This window comes from Jaculus jaculus, chromosome 5 (genome assembly GCF_020740685.1).
Source record: "Jaculus jaculus isolate mJacJac1 chromosome 5, mJacJac1.mat.Y.cur, whole genome shotgun sequence".
Lineage (NCBI taxonomy): Eukaryota > Metazoa > Chordata > Mammalia > Rodentia > Dipodidae > Jaculus > Jaculus jaculus.
Genome location: NC_059106.1, coordinates 68,361,988 through 68,385,248, shown reverse-complemented (window position 1 = coordinate 68,385,248; position 23,261 = coordinate 68,361,988).

The window sequence follows — 23,261 nt, the reverse complement described above, 5'->3', positions numbered from 1 at the left end:
GCAGAAAGGATGGCGTGCCAGTCTGTCCTGGTTGACTGCCCACTCTGAAGGTAGTGGCTGGGATATGAAGGAGTACCCTTAAAAGAGGCCCATGTACCCAAAACATGAACTGCCTGTAACTTAACATACCAATAAGCTCTGAAGCAGCTTCGCCAGCCCCAGTCCAGCCTTCAGATGACTTTCGCCCTGGCTGACAGTGTATCTGTCGCCTCGGGAGATACAGAACTAGAACCAGCCATTTTATCCACCCCTGGGGTTCTAATGCTCAGAAACAATATATTTTAAATCGCTAAGTTTTGTGATGGCTTGTCACATTGCAAGATTGATTAATGCACATGATAAGGAGAAGACCCTGCCTGAATAATGTGAAGTCCCACCATGACGCTGGCAGTGGCCGCACTGTCCTCACCAGCCTGTAGACAAGCTAACATCAAGGACAACACCAAGCCTCAACCTAGATCCCCTGAATGCAATCATGTCTATGTGTTTCTGAAGGTTAAACCTAGGGCCTCCTGCATGCTAAGTCAATTCTCAACCACTGAGCTCCATGCCTAGAGCCTGGTCTTTGAGAGTATCACTGAATTAACAAATCCTAAAACAGGCCCATCTCTAGCTACTTCCCTTCCTGTTTAGGCCAATGCAAGTTGGAATTTCTGTTTTATGCAGCCCAGAGCTTCTAACTTAATTGGGAATTCAAACCATAAACAAATGTATTTCTTTTGTGAGAAACAGAAATGAGAGCCAAGCACAGTGGATCATGCCTTTGATTCCAACACTTGGGAGGCTGAGGTAAAAGGATCACCATGAGTTTGAGATCCTTGTGGGCTAGAGTGAATTCAGGTCAGCCTGGATTAAAGTGAGACTCTGCCTCAAAAAAAAAAACAAAAAAAAAAAAAACAGGGGTGGGGGGAGGCTGGAGAGATTACTCAGTAGTTAAGGCATTTATATGTAAAGCCTGACAGCTTGGGTTCAATTCTGAGCATAAAGTCACATGCACTGGAGTTCATCTGCAATGGCAAGAGGCTCTGGTGTGCCCATTCATTCATTCATATTCTCTCTCCCCCTGCCTTACAAATAAAAAAAAAAAAATTAAAAATAGGAAGAGGCTGGAGAGATGGTTTAGTGGTTAAGGTGTTTGCCTGCAAAGCCAAAGGGTCTCAGTCAGATTCTCCATGACCCACGTAAGCCAGATACCAAGATGGGCACATGCATCTGGAATTTGTTTGCAGTGGCTGGAGGCCCTGGCACTCCCATTCTTTCTCTCTTTTCCCCCCCTTTCTCTCAAATAAATAAATAAAATATATTAAAGAGAGAGAGACCCTACCTTGAAAAACCAAAAATAACAAGCAGCAGCAGCATTTAAACTTGACCTGAAGGCTGGGGGAGAGGCTGATGAAACAAGGAAAGGAGTTTCAGGTGGGAGTCAGCGTCTGGAGAGGGCCTTGGGCTCAAGCAGGGGCTGGGTTGCTGGATGCTGTGAGCGACACGCTAAAGAATAGTTACGTGAGGCTGGACAGGGGCCCAGTCACGGGCAGGTCTGGGACGGGAATTTTAGGCAGAGGTGAACCTCACTGGGCCCTCTCCCTTGTGAGGGCTCCTTAGCACCCCTCTGCCAGCTCACTCGCTCAGCACCAGCTCGTGTCACATGCGGGCACAGGCACTGCCTCTCTGAAGGTCACTACCCTCTGAGTGCTCGTGGGAAAGCATTTACTCACTCATTTGTTCAGTCAATAAATTGTGGAGCTCATGCTAAGTGCCAGAGGGATACGGTGGTAAGCAGAAACCGACGTGGGATGCTCTTGAGCTTCCTGGAGGGAACGATGGGCATTAATCAGACAACCGCACTGACAAATATGAAAATAGAACATGTGGTAAGGCAGAACAGCAGGAGCAACAGCAGGGTGAGAGCTGGGCTCGGGTGGGATAAGGTGTCCGTGAAGAAACGCTGTTTCAGCTGATCCCTGATGGGCAGACTGGGCAAGGTCAGGAAGGTGGGAAGGAGAGAGAATCAATTTCCAGGCAAGAGAGAAGACTATGGGAAGGAGCTGTATCCATAAGACGCTGGATGCAGATTTTTTTTTTAATTAAAAATTTTTATTAACATTTTCCATGATTATAAAATATATCCCATGGTAATTCCCTCCCTCCCCACCCCCACACTTTCCCATTTGAAATCTGGATGCAGATTTTAAGGAATCTATTTTTTGTTTTATTTGTGTATATGTGTGTGTGCACACATACATACTAAAACACGTGGGTGGAAGTTGGAGGACAACTTTGAGGTGTCTGCTTGATTTCTTTCCCCTCTTTTTTTAGGTAGGATCTCACTCTAGCCCAGGCTGACCTGGAATTCACTATGTAGTCTCAGGATGGCCTCGAACTCACAGTGATCCTCCTATCTGCCTCCTGAGTGCTGGAATTAAAGGCGTATGCCACCATGCCTGGCTTGTGCTCCATTTTCTTTAAGCCAGGGTCTCTTGCCACTGCAAATGATCTAGCAGACTGCAGACAAACATCAGACAGCTGGCCTGTGAGCTCTGGATTCTCCTGGCTCTCCCTTTGTCACAGATGTATTGGGATCACAGATGCATGCAGCACTTTGCTTTACATGGCTGCTGGGGAAATAAACCCAAGCTGGTAGGCTTTGCAAGCAGGTTCCTTTTAACTGTTGAGCCATCTCCCCAGCCCCAGAGTCTGTTTATGTTCATGAAAACCGTTCTCAGTGCCTGGTAAAACAAGCATTCACCATTTCTTGCTTTGATGTTCTCTTTTAAACATTTTTAAAAAATTTTATTGATTTATTTGAGACAGAAAGAAAGAGGGAGGTAGACAGAGAGAGAATGGGTACACAAATGCCTCCAGCCACTGCAACTGACTCCAGACACATGTGCCACCTTGTGCATCTGGCTTATGTAGATCTTGGGGAATGGAACCTGCATCCTTTGGCTTTTTAGGCAAGCACTTTAACTGACCCATTCACTATTTTTTTTAACTTTTTTTTTTTTTGACGTACGGTCTCACTCTGGCCCAGGCTGACCTGGGATTCACTATGTAGTTTCAGGGTGGCCTCAAACTCACAGTGATCCTCCTACCTCTGTATCCCAAATGCTGAGATTAAATGCATGCACAACCACGCCCAGCAACTTTTTGTTTTTTGACAACTTCCATAATTATACACAATAACCCATGGCAATTCCCTCCCTCCCCCCACTTTCCCCTTTGCAACTCTAATCTCCATCATACATTTTCCCCTCTCAATAAGTCTCTCTTTTAATTTGGTATCATCATCTTTTCCTCATATTAACTATGATGGTCTTTTGTAGGTAGTGTCAGGCACTGCGAGGTCATGGATATCCAGACCATTCTGTGTCTGGAAGAGCATGTTGTAAGGAGTCCTACCCTTCCTTTGGCTCTTATATTCTTTGCACCATCTCTTCTGCAAAAGCCATTCACTATTTCTTGAATTACAAAAAGTCCAGTGGTCCAGGTGTGGTGGCAGAAGTAGGAGGATCACCGTGAGTTTGAGGCCAGATTGAGACTACATAGTGAACTCCAGGTCAGCCTGGGCTAGAGTAAGATTCTACCTCAAAAAAATTAAAATTAAAAAATAGACAAAGTAAAATTTTAAAAAGTCCATTGGGCTGGAGAGATGGCTTAGCAGTTAAGGTACTTGCCTGCAGTTAAGGACTCAGGTTCAATTCCCCAGGATCTACATAAGCCAGATGTACAAGGTACTGCATGCATCTGGAGTTTGTTTACAGTGACTGGAGGCCTTGGCATGCCCATCTTCTCTATCTGCTTCTCCCCTGCTCTTCCTCTCTCTCAAATAAAATATTTAAAAAAAAAAAGAAAGAAAGAAAGGAAGGAAGGAAGGAAGGAAGGAAAGGAGGAAGGAAGAAAGAGCTAGAGAGATGGCTTAGCAGTTAAGGCGCTTGCCTGCGAAGCCTAAGGACCCATGTTCAACTTTCCAGATCCCATGTAAGCCAGATGCACAAAGGTGAGGCAAGCACAAGGTGGTATATGCCCATTAGGTGGCAAAAGCATCTGGAGTTAGACTGCAGTGGCTGAGGCCCTGGCACACCAATTCTCTCCCTCTCTTTCTCTATGTCTCTCTTTCTCTCTCTCTCTCTCAAATAAAAAATAAAGAAGCCCAGCATGGTGGCAAGCACCTTTAATCCCAGCACTTAGGAGGAGGCAGAGGTAGAAGGATCACTATGAGTTCAAGGCCACCCTGAGACTATGTAGTGAATTCTAGGTCAGCCTGGAATTCCGTGAAAAACCAAAATAAAATAAAGAAAGAAAGAGAGGAAAAGCCCACTGAGTTGGAGCTTGGCATGAGGGGAGCCAGACCAAGCAAGGCCTTGTGAGGCTGTGGTCAAGAGCTTGGGTTTATATTCCAGGGCCCTGAAAGCTGCTGAAGATTATTAAACAGGGTAGAGAATATGACATGATCAGATGGGCAATTTCATTAGAACACTGATTTTTTTTTTTTTTTTTTCTGAGATAGTGTCTTGCTCTAGCCCAGGCTGACCTGGAATTCACTATGTATAGCTGTCTTAGGCTGACCTTGAACTCATGGCGATCCTCCTACCTCAGCCTCCCAAGTTCTGGGACTAAAGGCATGCATCACCACACCCAGCCCCTTTCTGACTTCTGAGTGGGAAAGGAAGCTCACTGATAGAGATTCTATTATAAACCAAGAGGCAAGAAGCGGTTGCCAAAGTCCAGACAAGAGAAGGTAGGACTCTCTGGCACACCATCACCCCCTACTCAGCCATCAGTGGACATGCTTCAGGGTAAGCATGCTGGTAAGATGGGCTTGAGGACAGTGCCCACAGGTGTGTATGGAATGTGTGGATGACTGCAGCCATTCCATCACCTGAAATGTGAAAGGGCCTGTGCCAGAAGAAGGCACACTTACTTTTGGAGTCAGAGAGAGGTTCAGAGGCAGCGATGAATTTGCTGTTGCATCCTAGATAGCCACCAGTAAGCCCATGGGATGACCTTTGACTCAAACGTAACATTCATACTGTTTTTTATTTACTTGAGAGAGAATGGCCATGCCAGGGCTTCCAGCCATTGCAAACGAACTGCAGACGCATGCACCACCTTGTGCATCAGGCTTACGTGGGTTCTGGGGAATCGAACTGAGGTCCTTTAGCTCTGCAGGCAAGCGCCTTAACCACTAAGCCATTTCACCCTGTTTTTGTTTGTTTGTTTGTTTGTTTGTTTTGTTTTTTAAGAGGGTCCAGATAGATGGTTCAGTGAATAAGAGAGCTTTCTGTACAAGAATGAGGGCCTGAGACTGCCTGAGTTCAATTCCTGCCCCCACACAAACAACTGGACATGGTGGCCACGCACGTTGGTAGCCCCAGTCCGCAGGGAGGATGGAATCACTGGGGGTGTGCTAACTGAAAATGGCAGTTCCAGTTGAGGGAGAGAACCCCCATCTCAAGGAAGTATTCAAGTCAGCAATAGAGAAGGGCACTCACAGTTATTCTCTGGCCTCATGTGCATTTGCACACACATGTGTGTACTGCACATCACAGACCACACACTCTACATGCACAGAGAGAGACTAAAGCTCTAGCCTTGGGTAATAGAAATGGAGAGAAAGGTGGATAACAAATTATTTTTTTAATATTTTATTTATTTATGAGACAGAACGAGAGAATGGGCATGCCAGGGCCTCTAGCCACTGCGTACAATCTCCAGACACATGTGTCCCCTTGTGCATCTGGCTTATGTGGGTCCTAGGGAATCGAACCCAGGTCCTTAGGCTTCTCAGGCAAATGCCATAACCGCTAAGCCATTTCCCCAGGCCGATAACAGATTACTTAGTCATTGAGGAAACAGTTACTGCCAGGCACGGTGGCAAACGCGTTTAATCCCAGCACTCGGGAGGCAGAGGTAGGAGGATCACTGAGAGTTTGAGGCCACCCTTGAATGGGTGTGGTGGCACACACTTTTAGTTCCAGCACTTGGGAGGCAGAGATAGGATTGCCATGAGTTCAAGGCCACCCTGATACTACATGGTAAATTCCAGGCCAGCCTGGACTAGAGTGAGACCCTACCTCAAATTAAAAAAAAAAAAAAAAAACTTCCAAAAGATGTCCAGTACCTCTGTTTCTCACACACTAAGTGCTCAGTAACTGTTTCTTTTCCTTCCATTATTTTATTTATTTATTTGGATTTTTTTTGTTTTTGCTTTTGTTTTTCAAGGTAGGGACTCACTGTGGTCCAGGCTGACCTGGAATTAACCATGTAGTCTCAGGGTGGCCTTGAATTCAGGGCAATCCTAGCTCTGCCTCCCAAGTGCTGGAACTAAAAGTGTGTGCCACCACACCCAGTCTTTGGAGCTTAAAAACAAAAACAAAAATACTCACATGGTCCTTACCCTAATGGTTGTTTACTCATTAACTAGTGCTGTGAACACACATAATTAAACCAGGCGTGGTGGCTCATGTCTTTACTCCCAGCACTCAGGAGGCAAAGGTAGGAGGATCGCCATGAGTTCAAGGCCATGCTGAGACTACATAATGAGTTTTAGGTCAGCCTGGGCTAGTGTGAAACCCTACCTCAAAAAACAAACAACAACAACAAAAGTAAATCGTCACGCATGGTGGCACATGCCTTTAATCCCAGCACTTGTGAGGCAGAGGTAGGAGGATTGCCTTGAGTTCAAGGCCACCCTGAGACTACAAAGTGAATTCCAGGTCAGCCTGGGCTACAGTGACACCCTACCTCAAAAAAAAAAAAAAAGCAAACACATAATTAAAACTAGGTCAAACCATGAGTGGCTAAGTAGTGGTATTAGAAAGTGAGTGACAGAGGATTGTCCCCAATCAGTGAGCTGAAGAAGGTGTCCCTGGGAGGGAGCAACGCTGGAGCTGGGATCTCCAGTCTTAAGGGCTAAGGAGTGGGAGTCCATAGAGAGGACCTGGGGTGCTGAACCCTGCATACAGAGTGAGGGGAGCATGGTGTCCCAAAAGCAGGCAGGACCACGCTGCACAGGAAATGTGCCTTCCCAGAGTCTGGCGACTGTGGCACGTGCATTGGGAACTCTATGTGGCGCACACCTACAGTCCCACAATCTCATTCTCACCCAGGATGATCATGAATTTGAGGCTAGCCTCAGCTTTGTAGCAAGACCCTGTCTCCAAAAGCAGAAGCAGGGCTGATTGTGGTGGTGTGCGCCTTTAATCCCAGCACTCGAGGCAGAGGTAGGAGGATTGCTGTGAGTTCAAGGCCACCCTCAGACTACATAGTGAAATACAGGCAAGCCTGCACCAGAGTGAGATCCTACCTCTGGTACAGGGGCTAAGAGATGGCTCAGCAGTTAAGGCACTTGCCTTCAAAGCCTAAGGACCGGGGCTTGATTCCTCAGTACCCAAGAAAAAGCCAGATGCACAAGGTGGCCAAGTATCTGGAGTTTGTTTGCAGTGGCAGTCCATTCTCTCTCTCTGCCTCTCTCACTGGTAAATAAATATTTTACGAACGCAGAAACACCTGGGCATGGTGGCACATGCCTTTAATGCCAGCACTTGGGAAGCAGTGGTAGGAGGATCGCCATGAGTTTCGAGGTCACCCTGAGACTACATAGTGAATTCCAGGTCAGGTTAGGCTAGAGGGAGACTCTACCTCAGAAAAAGAAAAAAATAGCGAAAAGAAGGATAAATAACAAAATGTCACAAACAAAAATTACTAGGAAGCTATTGAAAAGTTTCAGTAGGTGGGGACATGACCAGATTATCAGGACTGCCACCTGGAAAGGGACTGGGTGATTGACTTTGGAACTCCAGACAGTGACAGCAATCCTTGGTGACAGAGGACGGGCATTCAGTCCAGTGAGTGGTGGAAACCAGCAGGTGGACAGAGGCCGTGAAAAAGCTCAAAGGACCCGGGAGTGAGGAAGGAGGAGGGGCCAGGGGTGACTCCAGATCCAAAAGCCAGACTGAGGGAACTGTGGAAGAGCCAGTTTAGGGGTACAGACCGTGAGTGTGCCCTGGTACAAAACCTGTGCTCAGAGGAGGAGGTCTGACTCCGCATCCCAGAAGGAGGAACAAGAGGGGGCAGCTGTCAAGAGCCAGGGGGCAGCTCCGCAGGCAGGCACCGCAGGGTTCTTCCTGGAAGTTCTGAGCCAGGGACCAGCTTTGCAAGAACTAGCCCCGGCTGCAGGGAGATCGGTCTCCAGATCTGATTTCCCGATTTCCTTGCCAGAGACTTAGGAATGTCCGGTCCCTTCCAGACCCGGAGCTTTTCTGGAGAGCCCTCCCTTTCCCTAGCTCTGCCCTTTTCCCCCAACCAGGCCAGACAGGGCCAAAAAGGAGGTCACAAAATATACCCTTGGCTCCTCCTCCTCCCCTGGAGCCGCCAACGCTCCTCAACTCTGACCCTCTTGCAACACGTTTCCCTCCTCAGCTCCCCCTCCCGCCCCCCCCTGCTCACTCTCTGCACCAGGACTTCCCAGGCTCGCTCGAGTGTCCCCATTAGGCCTACAGGGCGGCTCTCCAAAGAACATTCCCCTGCAACCCTAAGCCTGTACCCAGCCTCCTATGAACGGGCATCTGGCTCCCCCTGGCGGTCAAGACAATATATACTGTGTCCCACAAATGGAAGCTGTTGTTCTAGGGGTTGTCCGGAAATGTGCGTTGCCCTGCGGTTTGGCCAATAGCTCATCCTATATCTTTAGACTATTTCTCTGGCCTTAGTGAGCTTCAGTTTCCTCGCCTGTAAATTTGGGCTCGTAATGGGGTGAGGTACATCTTGAGTAACACATAGAAGTCTTTTTCAGCTCACTGCAGTAGCACACACCTGTAATGCCAGATAATCAGAAGTTCAAGGTCATCTTCAGCTACATAGCGGGTCTGAGGCCAGCTTGAACTACATGAGACTCTGGTTTCAAAACAGAAAAAGAAGAAAAAAGCCGGGTATGGTGGCATACACCTTTACTCCCAGCACTTGGAAGGCAGAGGTAGGAGAATCACCATGAGTTCGAGATCACCCCAAGACAAACAGTGAATTCCAGGTCAGTCTGGACTAGAGTGAAACCCTACCTCGAAAAAACAAACAAAAAGTCTTGGGGACTGGAGAGATGGCTTAGCGGTTAAGGCGCTTGCCTGCAAAGCCTAAGAACTTCTGTTTGAATCTCCAGGTCCCATGTAAGCCAGCCACACAGTGACACAAGTGTGCAATGGTGCACATGCATACAAGGGGGCACATGCATCTGGAGTTTGTTCCCAGTGGCTAGAGGCCCTGGCATGCCCATTCTCTCTCTCTCTTTATCTTTCTCTCTTTCAAATAAATAAATAACAAACATTTTTTAAGGTTGGAGAGATGGCTTAGCCATTAAGGCACTTGCCTGCAAAGCCAAAAGACCCAGGTTCGGTTCCCCAGTACTCACATAAAGCCTGATACACAAGGTGACACATGCACCTGGAGTTTGTTTGCAGTGGCTAGCAGCCCTGGTATGCCCATTCTGTCTCTCTCTTTTCTCTCTCTCTCTCAAATACATTAAAAATAGATATGTTTTTTACATAGGGGGACTAGAGAGATGGTTTAACAGTTAAGGGCTCTTGCTTGCCAAGCCTGATGACTGGAGTTTGATTCCCCAGTGTCCAAGTAAATTCAGATGCACAAGGTAGTGCATGCATCTGGAATTTGTTTGCAGTGACTACAGGCCCTGTTACTCATTCTCTCTCTCTCTGTCTTTCTCTCTTTCTCCATCTTTCACATGTAAATAAATAAAATATTTATTTTAAAGTCTTATTAGGGCTGGAGAGATGTCTTAGCAGTTAAAGTGCTTGCTTGCAAAGCCAAAGGACCCAGGTTCAAATCCTCAGGGCCCATGTAAGCCAGATGTACAAGATGGCACATGTGTCTGGAGTTTGTTTGCAACAGCTAGAGGCCATGGCATGCCATTCTTTCTCTTTGATTCTCTCTCTCAGTAGAGTTTCACTCTTGTCCAGGCTGACCTAGAATTCACTGTGTAGTCTCAGGGTGGTCTTGAACTCATTCAAACTCATGGTGATTCTCCTACATCTGCCCCCCAGTGTTAGATTGAAGGTGTGCTGCCACAACCAGCTTTTTTGTTGGTTTGTTTTGTTTTTTTGTTTCTTCAAGGTAGAGTCTTGCTCTAGCCCAGGCTGACCTAGAATCATTCTGTAGTCTCAGGGTGGCCTCAAACTCATAGCAATCCCAACTGGGCCTCCCAAATGCCAAAATTAAAGACATGCACCACCACACCCAGTCCTTTTTTTCTGTTTCTCAGATGAATAAATAAATGAAATACTTTTTAAACAGGTTTTATTAGTAGCAAGGACCCTTCCATCTGCCATCCTCAGTAGTCCCTCTCTGTACTACCTGCTTACCCCCCAAACCACTCCACTTTGAGAAAGTCATCCAGACATCTTCGGCTTAGCCAGAACCTTGAGCATGGATTGATCATCAGCAGGAACAAACGCTTGCCTTCAAGTGATCTACCTAGAAGTGGAAGGAAATGTATTATTATCCTAAGATGTGACAGGTCAGTGAGAGAACTGGGCACAGGTGCTTGGGAATATAAAGGAAAAGTTTTCATCCAGATTCAATCAGGGAGACTATCAAGGGAATAGGTTCAGAAGGTACTTTGAACTAAGAGCTGAGGGCTTGAATGCCAGCCAGGACGCAGCTCTGGTCACTCAGTTCTGCTCTCCAGTTGCCAGGCCAGCTGGATTCTATATTGCTAGCAGGCACCTTGCAAGGGTAGGATGTGAGCAAGGTCATCTCCAGGTATGTGCAATAAAAGCACCTCATTACGCCAGGCGTGGTGGCGCACGCCTTTAATCCCAGCACTCGGGAGGCAGAGGTAAGAGGATCTCTGTGAGTCCGAGGCCACCCTGAGACTCCATAGTGAATTCCAGGTAAGCCTGGGCTAGAGTGAGACCCTATCTCAAAAAGACAAAAATATATATATTTTTTAAAGTACCTCATTTGTAAGAATTGATTTATTTATTAAGCACATGTGTGTATATGTGTGTGTGTGTGTGGATACGTGTGTGTGCACTATGAATGGAGGCTACTGGAGGCTGGAGGCTGACATTCATTGACTCCTCAAACTCGCTCCACCTTAATATTTTTTAATTTTTACTTATTTGCAAGGAGAGAGAGAGAGAGAGAGAGATTGAAAAAAGAGAGAGAGAATGTGCTTGCCAGGCCCTTTAGCCACTGCAAACGAACTCCAGATGCATGTGCCACACAGTGTATCTGGCTTAAAGTAGGCACTGGGGAACTGAATCTGGGTCTTTAGGCTTTGCAGGCAAGTGCCTTAACTGCTGAGCAATCTCTCCAACCCTCCACCTTCATTTTTTTTTTTTTTCAGTGAGAGAGAGCAAGAGAGAGACAGATAGAGAGAGGAGAGATAGAGAATGGGCACACCAGGGCCTCGGCCATTGCAATCAAACTCCAGACACTTACTTGCACCACCTACCGGATATGTGCAACCTTGTGCTTGCTTCACCTTTGTGTGTCTGGCTAACATGGGATCTGGAGAGTCAAACATGGGTCCTTAGGCTTTGCAGGCAAGCACCTTAACCGCTAAGCAATCTTTCCAGACCTCCATCTCTCACTGAATCCAAAGCTCAACAGTTCAGCTAAATTAGTAACCAGTAAACCCCAGAGATCTCCTGTCCTCTGCCTCCCCAGTGCTGGGATTATAGCACACAGCATGATGCCCAGCATTTACTTGGGTGCTAGGGATTTAATTTTTTTTTTAATATTTTTTTTGTTCATTATTTATTTATTTATTTGAGAGCAACAGACACAGAGAGAAAGACAGATAGAGGGAGAGGGAGAGAATGGGCGCGCCAGGGCTTCCAGCCACTGCAAACGAACTCCAGACACGTGCGCCCCCTTGTGCATCTGGCTAACGTGGGACCTGGGGAACCGAGCCTCGAACCGGGGTTCTTAGGCTTCACAGGCAAGCGCTTAACCGCTAAGCCATCTCTCCAGCCCTGGGGATTTAATTTAAGTCTTTACTCTTGCTCAATAAACACTTTACCAACTGAACAATTTCTTCAGCTCCTATTTGTGAGAATTTAAGAACTCAAATATTTGGTCCCTTGATGAATTTTACACCCTCCTGGCTCTCATGGGCCAGAGCTCTTCATACTTTCTCCTCTCTCCTTCCCCCCGCCCCCCCCCCCTCTCTCTGTCTTTTGGTTTTCCAAGGTAGGGTCTCACTCTAGCTCAGGCTGACCTGGAATTCACTATGTAGTTTCAGGCTGGCCTTGAACTCACTGCGATCCTCCTACCTCTGCCTCCCGAGGGCTGGGATTAAAGCCGTGCCCCACCACACTGGGCCTCTCTCTTTCTTTATAAAAAAAAAATTATTTATTTGACAGAAAGAGGTACACAGAGAGAGAGAATGGGTGTGCCAGGACCTCCAGTGACTTCAAACGAACTCCAGATGCATGTGCCACCTTGGGCAACTGGCTAACGTGAGTCCTGGGGAATTAAACCTGGGTCCTTTGGCTTTGCAGACAAATGCCTTAACTGCTAAGCCATCCCTCCAGCCACCCCACCCCCCCTTTTTGTTTTGTTTTGTTTTTATTTATTTCTTTGAGAGTGACAGACAGAGAGGAAGAGGCAGATAGAGAATGGGCACACCAGAGCCTCCAGCCACTGCAAATGAACTCCAGATGCGTGCGCCCCCTTGTGCATCTGGATAACATGGGTCCTGGGGAATCGAGCCTCGAACCAGGGTCCTTAGGCTTCACAGGCAAGTGCTTAACAGCTAAGCCATCTCTCCAGCCCTTGTTTTGTTTTTTAAGGTTGGGTCTCGAGTGGTGGTGCATGCCTTTAATCTCAGTACTCAGGAGGCAGAGGTAGGGGGATCACCATGAGTTTGAGACTACCCTGAGACTACATAGTGAAATCCAGGTCAGCCTGAGCTAGAGTGAGACCTTACCTCAAAAACAAAACAAAACAACAATGGGAAAAAAAAAAAAGAAAAAAAAAAAAAACAGGGCTGGAAGAAGAATGGCTTAGCTGTTAAGGTGTTTGCCCACAAAGCCAAAGGACCCAGGTTTGATTCCCCAGGACCCACATTAGCCAGATGCGTAAGGGGGCACACATATCTGGAGTTCATTTGCAGTGGCTGGAGGTCCTGGTATGCCCATTCTCTCTCTCTCTTTCTCCCTCACTCTTTCTTTCTCTGTCAAATAAATAAATAAAAACAAAATTTAAAAACACAAAAACAGGGCTGGAGAGATGGCTTAGCGGTTAAGCGCTTGCCTGTGAAGCCTAAGGACCCCGGTTCAAGGCTCGATTCCCCAGGACCCACGTTAGCCAGATGCACAAGGGGATGCACGCGTCTGGAGTTCGTTCGCAGGGGCTGGAGGCCCTGGCGCCCCCATTCTCTCCCTCTTTCTCTATCTGCCTCTTTCTCTCTCTCTGACGCTCTGAAATAACTAAATAAAAATAAACAAAAATTAAAAAAAAATAAATAAAAACACAAAAACAAAAACATTCAACAGCTGGGTATGGTGGCACACGCCTTTAATCCCAGCCCTTGGGAGGCAGAGGTAAGAGGATGGCTGTGAGTTCAAGACCACTCTGAGACTTGAATTCCAGTTCAGCCTGAGCTAGAATGAGACCCTACCTTGAAACAAAAAATTCAGGGGCTTTATCCCCTCTTACCTTCCACATGGCGGGAGCTCTCTCTACTTCCTTCTCTTAATCTAATAAAGTCTCTCTAAACCTTAAAAAAAAAAAGAGCTCAAATAAAAATGATTAAAAGAGCCAGGTGTGGTGGCACACACCTCTGATCCTAGCACTTGGGAGGCAGAGGTAGGAGGATCCCTGTGAGTTCAATGCCAGCCTGAGACTCCATAGTGAGTTCCAGGTCAGCCTGGGCTGGAGCAAGACCCTACCTTGAAAAACAAAAACAAAATGACTAAGAGTCTGGAGTGGTGGCTCATACCTATAATCCCAGCACTCAGGAGATAGAGGTAGGAGGAATGCCATGAGTTCAAAACCAATCTGGGCTACAGAATGAGTTCCAGGCCAGCCTGGACTAGAGTGAAACCCTACCACAAAAAAAGGTGAAGTTACCTGGAGAGATGGCTCAGTGGTCAAGGCACTGGCCTGCAAAGTCTAAAAGTCTGGTGGATGCATCTGGAGTTTGCAACAGCAGAGACCCTGGTGCAGCCTCTCTCCCCCTTCATCCCTCCCCTTTCTCCTTTCCTTCTCTCTCTCTTTCTCTCTCTTCGCTCTCTCTCTCTCTCTCTCTCTCTCTCTCTCTCTCACACACACACACACACACAGAAAATTTAAAAAATAAAAGGCATTCATTTAATTCCTAGATGTCTTTTAAAAAAATGGGACTAGGGCTGGAAAGATGGCTTAGCAGTTAAGACATTTGCCTGTAAAGCCTAATGACTCATGTTGGATTCTGTAGGTTCCATGTAAGCCACATGCACAGTGACGCAAGCACACAATGTCACATATGAGTACAAGGGAGTACACGCATCTGGAGTTCAATTGCACTGACTGGAGGCCAATTCTCTCCCTCTCTCTTTCTCTCTCTCCCTCTCTCTCTCTCTCCCTCTGTCTCACATAAGAAAAGACCAGTTGTTGGGCTTGCCTCAAAAAAAAAAAAAAAATAGGGCTGAAGAGATAGCTTAGTGGTTAAAGCACTTGCTTGAGAAGCCTAAGGACCCAGATTTGACTCCCCAGAACCCATGTAAGCCAGATGCACATGGTGGCACATGTGTCTGGAGTTCGTTTGTAGTGGCTAGAGGCCCTGGTGAACACACTCTCTCTATTAAATAAATACATAAATTTAAATACTTTTTAAAGATGACAGGACTGGAGAGATGGCTCAAGGGTTAAAGGCACTTGCTTGCAAAGCCTGACAGCCCAGCTTCATTTCCTGAGTGCCCACTTAAAGCTGGACCCACAATGTGACATGTGAGTCATTTGTAGCAGCAGAAGACCCTGGCATACCCATCCTCCCTCTCTTTCTCTCTCCTCTGTCAAATAAAATAAATAGCCAGCCATGATGGTGCAAACCTTTAATCCCAGCACTTGGGAGGCAGAGGTAGGAGGATCATCATGAATTCGAGGCCACCCTGAGACTACATAGTGAATTCCAGGTCAACCTGGACTAAAGTGAAACCCTGCCTCCAAAAACCAAAAAATAAACTAATAAATAAACATGTTTAAAATTATTTGTAATTAATTAATTTGAGAGACAGAGAGAAAGAGGCAGATAGAGGTAGAAAGTGGGCCTCTATCCAGTGCAAACAAACTCCAGACTCATGCGCCATCTTGTGCATCTTGCTTACATAGGTACTAAGGAATTGAATGTTGTGGTCCTTGGGTTTTGCGGACAAGTGTCTTAATTGCTAAGCCATTTCTCCAGCCCAATATATTTTTTTTTAAATGACCAAAAGGGACTGTCTTTCTCTGCCTTTTTCTCTTTCTCAAATGAATAAGTTAAATTAGATATAAAATATTTAAGGACCTAGGTTTGAATACCCAGAACTCACATAAGCCAGGTGCACATGATGGCATATGCATCTGGAGATCATTTGCAGTAGACAGAGGCCCTGACATGCCCACTCTCTCTCCTTCTCCCTCTCCCTGTCTTTCTCTTTAATAAATAAATAATTTTTATAAGTAACAAGCTCATTCACTTACTAATATTTGTTAGGCATGAAAATAAGTCTGTACCAGTCAACATAAAAAATGAAAGTAAGGCTGGGCATGGTAGCTCACGCCTTTAATCCCAGCATTTGGGAGGAAGAGGTAAGAGGATCACTGTGAGTTCAAGGCCACCCTGCTGAGACTACATAGTGAATTCCAGGTCAGCCTGGACTAGAGTAAAAATTCTACCTTGAAAAACCAAAAAATAAAATTAAATAAAAAATGAAAGTGAGGGCTGGAGGGACGACTTAGCAGTTAAGGCATTTGCCTGAAAAGCCAAGGGACCCAGGTTAGATTCCCCAGGACCCACATTAGCCAGATGTAAAAGGGGGATCATGCATCTGGAGTTCGTTTGCAGTACTTGGTGTGCCCACTCTCTCTCTCTCTCTCTCTCTCTCCCTTCCCCCCTTTCTTCGTAAAATAAATTAGTAATTTTTTTTTTTAAATAGGGCTGGAGAGATGGCTTAGCGGTTAAGCACTTGCCTGTGAAGCCTAAGGACCCCAGTTCAAGGCTCAATTCCCCAGGACCCACATTAGCCAGATGCACAAGGGGGCGCACACTTCTGGAGTTCGTCTGCAGTGGCTGGAGGCCCTGGCATGCCCATTTTCTGTCTCTCTCTATCTGGCTCTTTCTTTCTCTGCCACTCTCAAATAATTTTTTTTAAAGGAGTTTAAAAATATATATATATAAAAAAATAAAAGTGAGAGCCAGGCGTGGTGGCACACACATTTAATTCCAGCATTTGGGAGGCAGAGGTAGGAGGATTGCCATGAGTTTGAGGCCACCCTTAGACTACATAGTGAATTCCAGGTCACTGTAGGCTAGACCTTAAAAAAAAAAAAGAAAGAAAGAAAATGAAGGCTGTAGAGATGGCTTAGCAGTTAAGGCACTTGTCTGCAAAGCCTAAGAATGCATGTTCAAATCTCCAGGTCCCACTTAGCCAGATGCATGGTGATGCAAGCATTTGTGCCACAAGGGGGTGCACGTCCAAATCTTGAGTTCGTGCTCAGATGGCTTTAGGTCCTGGTGCACCCATTCTGTCTGTCCCTTTCTCTCAAAAATAAATAAATAAAATGAAAACGACAACTTTATGGAAAAAAGCAGATAATTATTTTTTTAAAGTTAATTTATTTATTTATTAGAGAGACAGAAAGAGGCAGACATGATCTGGAGAGACGGCTTAGCTGTTAAGGTGTTTGCCTGCACAGCCAAAGGACCCAGCTTCAATTCCCCAGGACCTATGTTAGCCAGATGCACAGGGGATGCGTCTGGAGTTCATTTGCAGTGGCTGAAGGCCCTGGCACACCCATGCTCATGCTCTCTCTCTTTCTCTCTCTCTCTGTCATAAAAAAAAGAAAAGAAAAGAAAAGAAAAGAAAAGAAAAGAAAAGAAAAGAAAAGAAAAGAAAAGAAAAGAAAGGAAAGGAAAGGAAAGGAAAGGAAAGGAAAGGAAAGGAAAAGAAAAGAAAAGAAAAGAAAAGAAAAGAAAAGAAAAGAAAAGAAAAGAAAAGAAAAGAAAAGAAAAGAAAAGAAAAGAAAAGAAAAGAAAAAAGAAACAGGCAGACACAAAGAGGATGAGCAGGGGAGTGCCAGGGCCTCCTGCAGTACAAACAAACTCTAGATTCATGAGCCACTTTGTGCATCTGGTGTTTCAATGGGCACAGGGGAATTTAACCCAGACCATAGGCTCTACAAGCAAATGCCTATAACAGTTGAGGCATTTCCCCAGGTCTCTTCCCTCCCTCTTTTTCTCTCCTTCCTTCTCCCTTTTCCTTCCCTCTCCTTTGGCAAAGTCTTTCCTTGGCCCAGGTTAACCTGGAACTCACAGCTGACTTCCAACGTTAGCCTTGAGTGTTGGGAATTCAGGTGTGAACCACTACTTCAGAGCTGGTATCTACTTCCCGCTGTTACCCTGACCTTTGGCTCAGATGCTACACTTGCCTTGGCCTCCTAAGTAGCGGGATTTACCTTGACCCGCTGTAAGGAAGATGCCCCTGGAAACCGTGCCGGCTTCACTTTTCCTCCATCACTTAATTTAGTGCTTGGGGCTGAAGACGAGGAATGGGAAGATTGTCTGAGGGAGAGATCACGAACAAGGGATTTTGAGATTTGTGGGCCCTCTTTAGCCAGACTAACCTTGCAGGTTTCTAGAATGTGTGGTACTGTACATCCTATTATCCTAGCACGGCGGTGGGGGGACGCTGAGGCAGGAGGATCACAGGGCTTCCAGTAAGGTTGTTTTTATAGCAAAAGGGCAGTAGCTCTGCTCCTCTCCTTGGCTAGTCATCAGATCCTCATGACCGCCAGAGTCACCCAAGAGGGGAGAAAAGACAATGTCTAACATTATTATTACCTCTGTCTCAGCCCAGACCTCTGAACTACCTTGCCCATATTTCATTGAATTACATCTAATCCTCCAGCAGAATAAATGACTCCAGTTGGGTAAAAGAGGTAATTATTACACCAATTGAATGTGCAATGTGGTATTCTCTCTATGTGTAATTACAAATAGTTTCAACTGACAGTTTTCAAATTATTTTTGAAATACCTTGTTGTTCTAATAAAGTGCTACCTTACCCAGAGATAGCTATATTTTTATTTATCCCTTTTATTTATTTTATTTTTTTTTAATTTATTTATTTGAAAGCGACAGAGAGAGAGAAAGAGGCAGAGACAGAGAGAAAGAATGGGCGCACCAGGGCCTCCAGCCACTGCAAACGAACTCCAGACGTGTGCGCCCCTTTGTGCATCTGGCTAACGTGGGTCCTGAGGAACTGAGCCTCGAACCAGGGTCCTTAGGCTTCACAGGCAAGCGCTTAACCGCTAAGTCATCTCTCCAGCCCATCCCTTTTATTTTTTATTTTATTTATTTATTTTATTTAATTAATTAATTTATTTATTTATTTTTGGTTTTTCAAGGTAGGGTCTCACTCTATCCAGGCTGACCTGGAACTCACTATGTATTCTCAGAGCACCCTTAAACTCATGGCCATCCTACCTCTGCCTCCAGAGTGCTGGGATTAAAGGTGTGTGCCACCACATCTGGCTATTCACTCCCTCCCCTTTTCAAATTTTATTTATTTATTTGAGAGAGAGAAACATGTGAGGCAGGGGGGAGAGAATGGGTACACCAGGGCTTCCAGTCACTGCAAATGAACTCCAGATGCATGAGTCACTTTGTGACTCTGGCTTACGTGGGTCCTGGGGATTTGAACTGAGGTCTTTTGGCTTTGCAGGCAAGTGCCTTAACCACTAAATCATATCTGCAGCCCTACCCATTCCTTTTAAAGGAGAGGACTTTTTAAAAAAATTATTTTTGGCAGCACCCGGGAGGCAGAGGTAGGAGGATCGCCGTGAGTTCAAGGCCACCCTGAGACTACAGAGTTAATTCCAGGTCAGCCTGGACCAGAGTGAGACCCTACCTCGAAAAAAAAAAAAAAACAAAATACAACAAAAAAAAAGTATTTTTGGAAAAAAAATTTTTTTGGCCAAAAGATACAAGCTCTGAACCTGACTATGAATGCCATTTAAATAGTATCAGCACGTTTGTTTCTTATATCTTCAGCTGTGTGAAGAAGTTTGAGGGGCTGGAGAGATGCCTTGGCGGTTAAGGTGCTTGCCTACAAAGTCCCATGTTTGCAGTGGCTAGTGGCCTTGATGCACCCATTCTCTCTCATTCTCTGTGTCTCTAATAAGTAAATTTTAAAAAAACTGAAGAGAAAAAAATGAAATGTTTGTACTTGAAAACTGGGATATGCTTACTTTTTCCGTAGATGTGCTTATTGGTATATACATAAATGTAAATAGTGAAGCATAATGAAACATAGTAAGTCCTAATCTTAACTGCCACTGAGCAAAGAACACAATTCCCGAAATTTAAGCCTAAATATTTTCCCATAAAATCAACTGATGTAATGCCTTTCTGCTAACCAAGAATAAGCTGACAGTTTGAAAACCTTTTTAAATATATTTTTATTTTTATTTATTTATCTGAGAGAGAGAAAGAGGCAGAAGGGAGGAGAGGGAGGAAGGAATGGGCACGCCAGGGCATCCAGCCATTGCAAATGAACTCCAGACTCATGCACCACTTTGTGTATCTGGCTTATGTGGGTCTTGGGTAATCGAACCTGGTTCCTTTGGCTTTGTGGGCAAGCACCTTAACTGCTAAGCCATCTCTCCATCCCTTGAACAACTTTAATTTTTTTAAATTTTATTTATTTACTTGCAAGCAGACAGAGAGTGAGAGAGATAGACAGAAGAGAGGCAGATAGAGAGAGAATGGGCATACCAGGGCCTCTAGCCACTGCAAATGAACTCCAGACACATGCGTACCTTGTGCATCTGGCTTCTGTGGGTCCTGGGGAATTGAACCTAGGTCCTTTGGCTTAGCAGGCAAATGCCTTAAAAACTAAGCCATCTCTCCAAACCCCTTGAACAACTTTTGCAGTATAAAATTAAAGTACATGGCAAAAATAAATAAATAAATAAAAGAGAATTTCCTGCCATTTTAAGGCTTTTTTGTTTTTGTTGTTCAAGGTAGGGCCTCACTCTAGCCCAGGCTGACCTTGAACTCTGTAGTTACAGGCTGGCCTCAAACTCACAAAGATCGTCCTACCTCTACCTGTGCCTCTGGAGTGCTGGGATCAAAGGCCGCCACATTAACCCATTCCTCTATTGGCAGGCTTCCGTGAATAATATCACTATGAACAGGGTATGCAAGTCTGTTTGAGTCCTTGGTTTTCATACCTCCAAAAGTGGACTATGACTAAGTCATATAGTCATTCTATTTTTAATTTATTGAGGGACTGCCATCTCATTTTTCCATAGCAGCTGCACCATTTTACCTCCCCACCAGCAGTGCACAGAGGTTCCAAGAGCTCCACACCTTTGACAGACAACACATGAGAGTCATCCTAATGAGTGAACAAGTAACACTTCTTTTTTGTCCAAGGTAGAGTCTCACTCTTGTCCAGGCTGAATGGAATTCACCATGTAGTCTCAGGCTGGACTCGAACTCACAATTGTCCTTCTACATCTGCCTCTGAGTGCTACCATATCTGGCAAAATGGCAGAGTTTTGTTTTGCTTTGTTTTTAGAGGTAAGGTAATACATTGCATGTGTGTGTGTTTCCTTTACTATGGTTTTGATTTGTGTTTAGTGATATTAGCATCTATTCATGTACATGTGGACCACTATACAATGTTTTTGGGGAATTGTCTAGTCAAGTCCTTTTCTTGTTTTATTTTATTTATTTTTTCAAGATAAGATCTCACTCTACCTCAAGTTGACCTGGAATCCACTATGTAGGCTCAAGCTGGCCTCAAACTCACGGTGACCCTTCTACCTCTGCCTCCCAAATGCTGGGATTAAAGGCGTGTGCCACCACACCATCTTATTTTTTATTTATTTTTATTTTGTATTATTATTTTGGGGGAGTTTTCTGATGTAGGGTCTCATGCTAGCTCAGGCTGACCTGGATTTCACTATGTAGTCTCAGGGTAGCCTCGAACTCTTTGCGATCTTCCTACTTCTGCCTCCCAAGTGCTGGAATTAAAGGCATGCATCACTACACCTGGCTTTTAAATTTTTTATTAATTTTTTTATTGACAACTTTCATAATTCCATAATTGTAGACAGGAACCCATGGTAATTCCAACCCTCCCCCCACTTTCCCCTTTGAAACTCCACTCTCTATCATATCCCCTCCCTCTCTCAATCAGTCTCTCTTTTATTTTGATATCATGATCTTTTCCTCCTATTATGATGGTCTTGTTTAAGTAGAGTCAGGAAATGTGAGGTCATGGATATCCAGGCAATTTTATGTCTGGAGGAGCACATTGTAAGGAGTCTTACCCTTCCTTTGGCTCTTAAATTCTTTCTACCACCTCTTCTGCAATGGACCCTGAGCCATGGAAGGTGTGATAGAGACATTTCAGTGCTGAGCACTCCTCTGTCACTTCTTCACAGCACTAGGGTGTCTTCTGAATGATCCCAAGGTCACTGCCACCTGAAAAAGAGAAGCTTCTCTAATCAAAAGTGGGAGTAGCATTAATATAAGGGTATGAACATTAAGAGAAGTGCTTACTGGGCAGTTTGGTGAGCATAGTGTATACATTTAGCCAGACAGCAGCAGATGTTATGCCCCGAGGGCTCATGACTACCCCTGTTGTAGGTTTTCAGTATCAGGGATGTATTCCCTCCCATGGAGCAGGCCTCCAGTCCAATTAGAGTGTGCTTGGTTTCTCCTATAACATACATGCCACTATTGCACCTGTTAGCTTATTTGACCTGGCTGAATAAATTTAAGGCTTGCAGTGTCCACTGTTGAGTATCTTCACTGGTGATTTTTCTCTCCCATTGAACTACATGCAGCATAGCTCTTGCCAGCATTCTGTCAGCTGGTCTACATGGAGGAGGTTTTCAGCTCAGTTCCAGCAGGATTTCTCAGTGACCTTGCAGCCCAAGTATGCGGAGTCTTCAGCAATAGGTCTTACCCTCTATTCCTGGTGGGAAACCAAGAGCCTTAGCAATGACCTGTAATGTTTTGGGGGTGTCAGTGACCTCCCTGGCCAACAACTCACTGAAGGTATCCCATCCTTGTCAGTGAAAAATTTCTAGTAACAATCTATGGCTTCTGAGTGTTCCATTGCCCAGAAAAGTAGGTTTCCATATGACTTATTTATATCATCTTAGATTTTGATTAGACCTCCCTCCACCTTTCCTTTACTCCAGGCTTATTTTATTTTATTTTTGTTGTTGTTGCTTTGTTTGTTTGTTTTTAGAGGTGGGTCTTGCTGTAGCCTAGGCTGACCTGGAATTCACTATGTAGTATCAGGATGGCCTTGAACTCACAGCGATCCTCCTACCTCTGCCTCCCAAGTGCTGGGATTAAAGGCATGTGCCACCATACCAGGCTCAGTTTTTGTTTTTTTTGAGGTAGGCTCTCTGGCCCAGGCTGACCTGGAACTCACTCTGTAGCATAGGATGGCCTCAAACCCACAGTAATCCACCTATTTTGCCCTCCCAAGTACTAGGATTAAATGGGTGAGCTGCCAATCCCATGAGAGAGAGAGAGAGAGAGAGAGAGAGGGGGGGGGGAGGGAGAAAGAAAGAATACGGGCATGTTAGTGCTTCCTGCCCCTACAAACAAACTTCAGGTGTATATGCCACTTTGTGCATCTGGCTTTATGTGGGCACTGGGCACTGGGTCCTTGCCTGTCTTTCTTTCAGTATTTTATTTTTATTTATTTGACAGAGAAAGAGGGAGGGAGAGAGAGAGAAAGAGAAAGAATAGGTGCCAGGGCCTTCAGCCACTGCAAATGAACTCCAGATGCATGTGTCCCCTTTTGCATCTGGCTAATGTGGGTCCTGGAGAGTTGAACCTGGGTCCTTGAGCTTTGCAGGCAAATGCCTTAACCGTTAAGCCATCCCTCCAGCCCTCTTCCTTCCTTCCTTCCTTCCTCCCTCTGGCCCTCCTTTGTTCAGTTTTGAATTAATTTCTCATTGTTGAGGGTTTTTGTGTTTGTTTGTTTCATTTTAGTTTTGTTTTGGTTTTGGTTTTTCGAGGTAGGGTC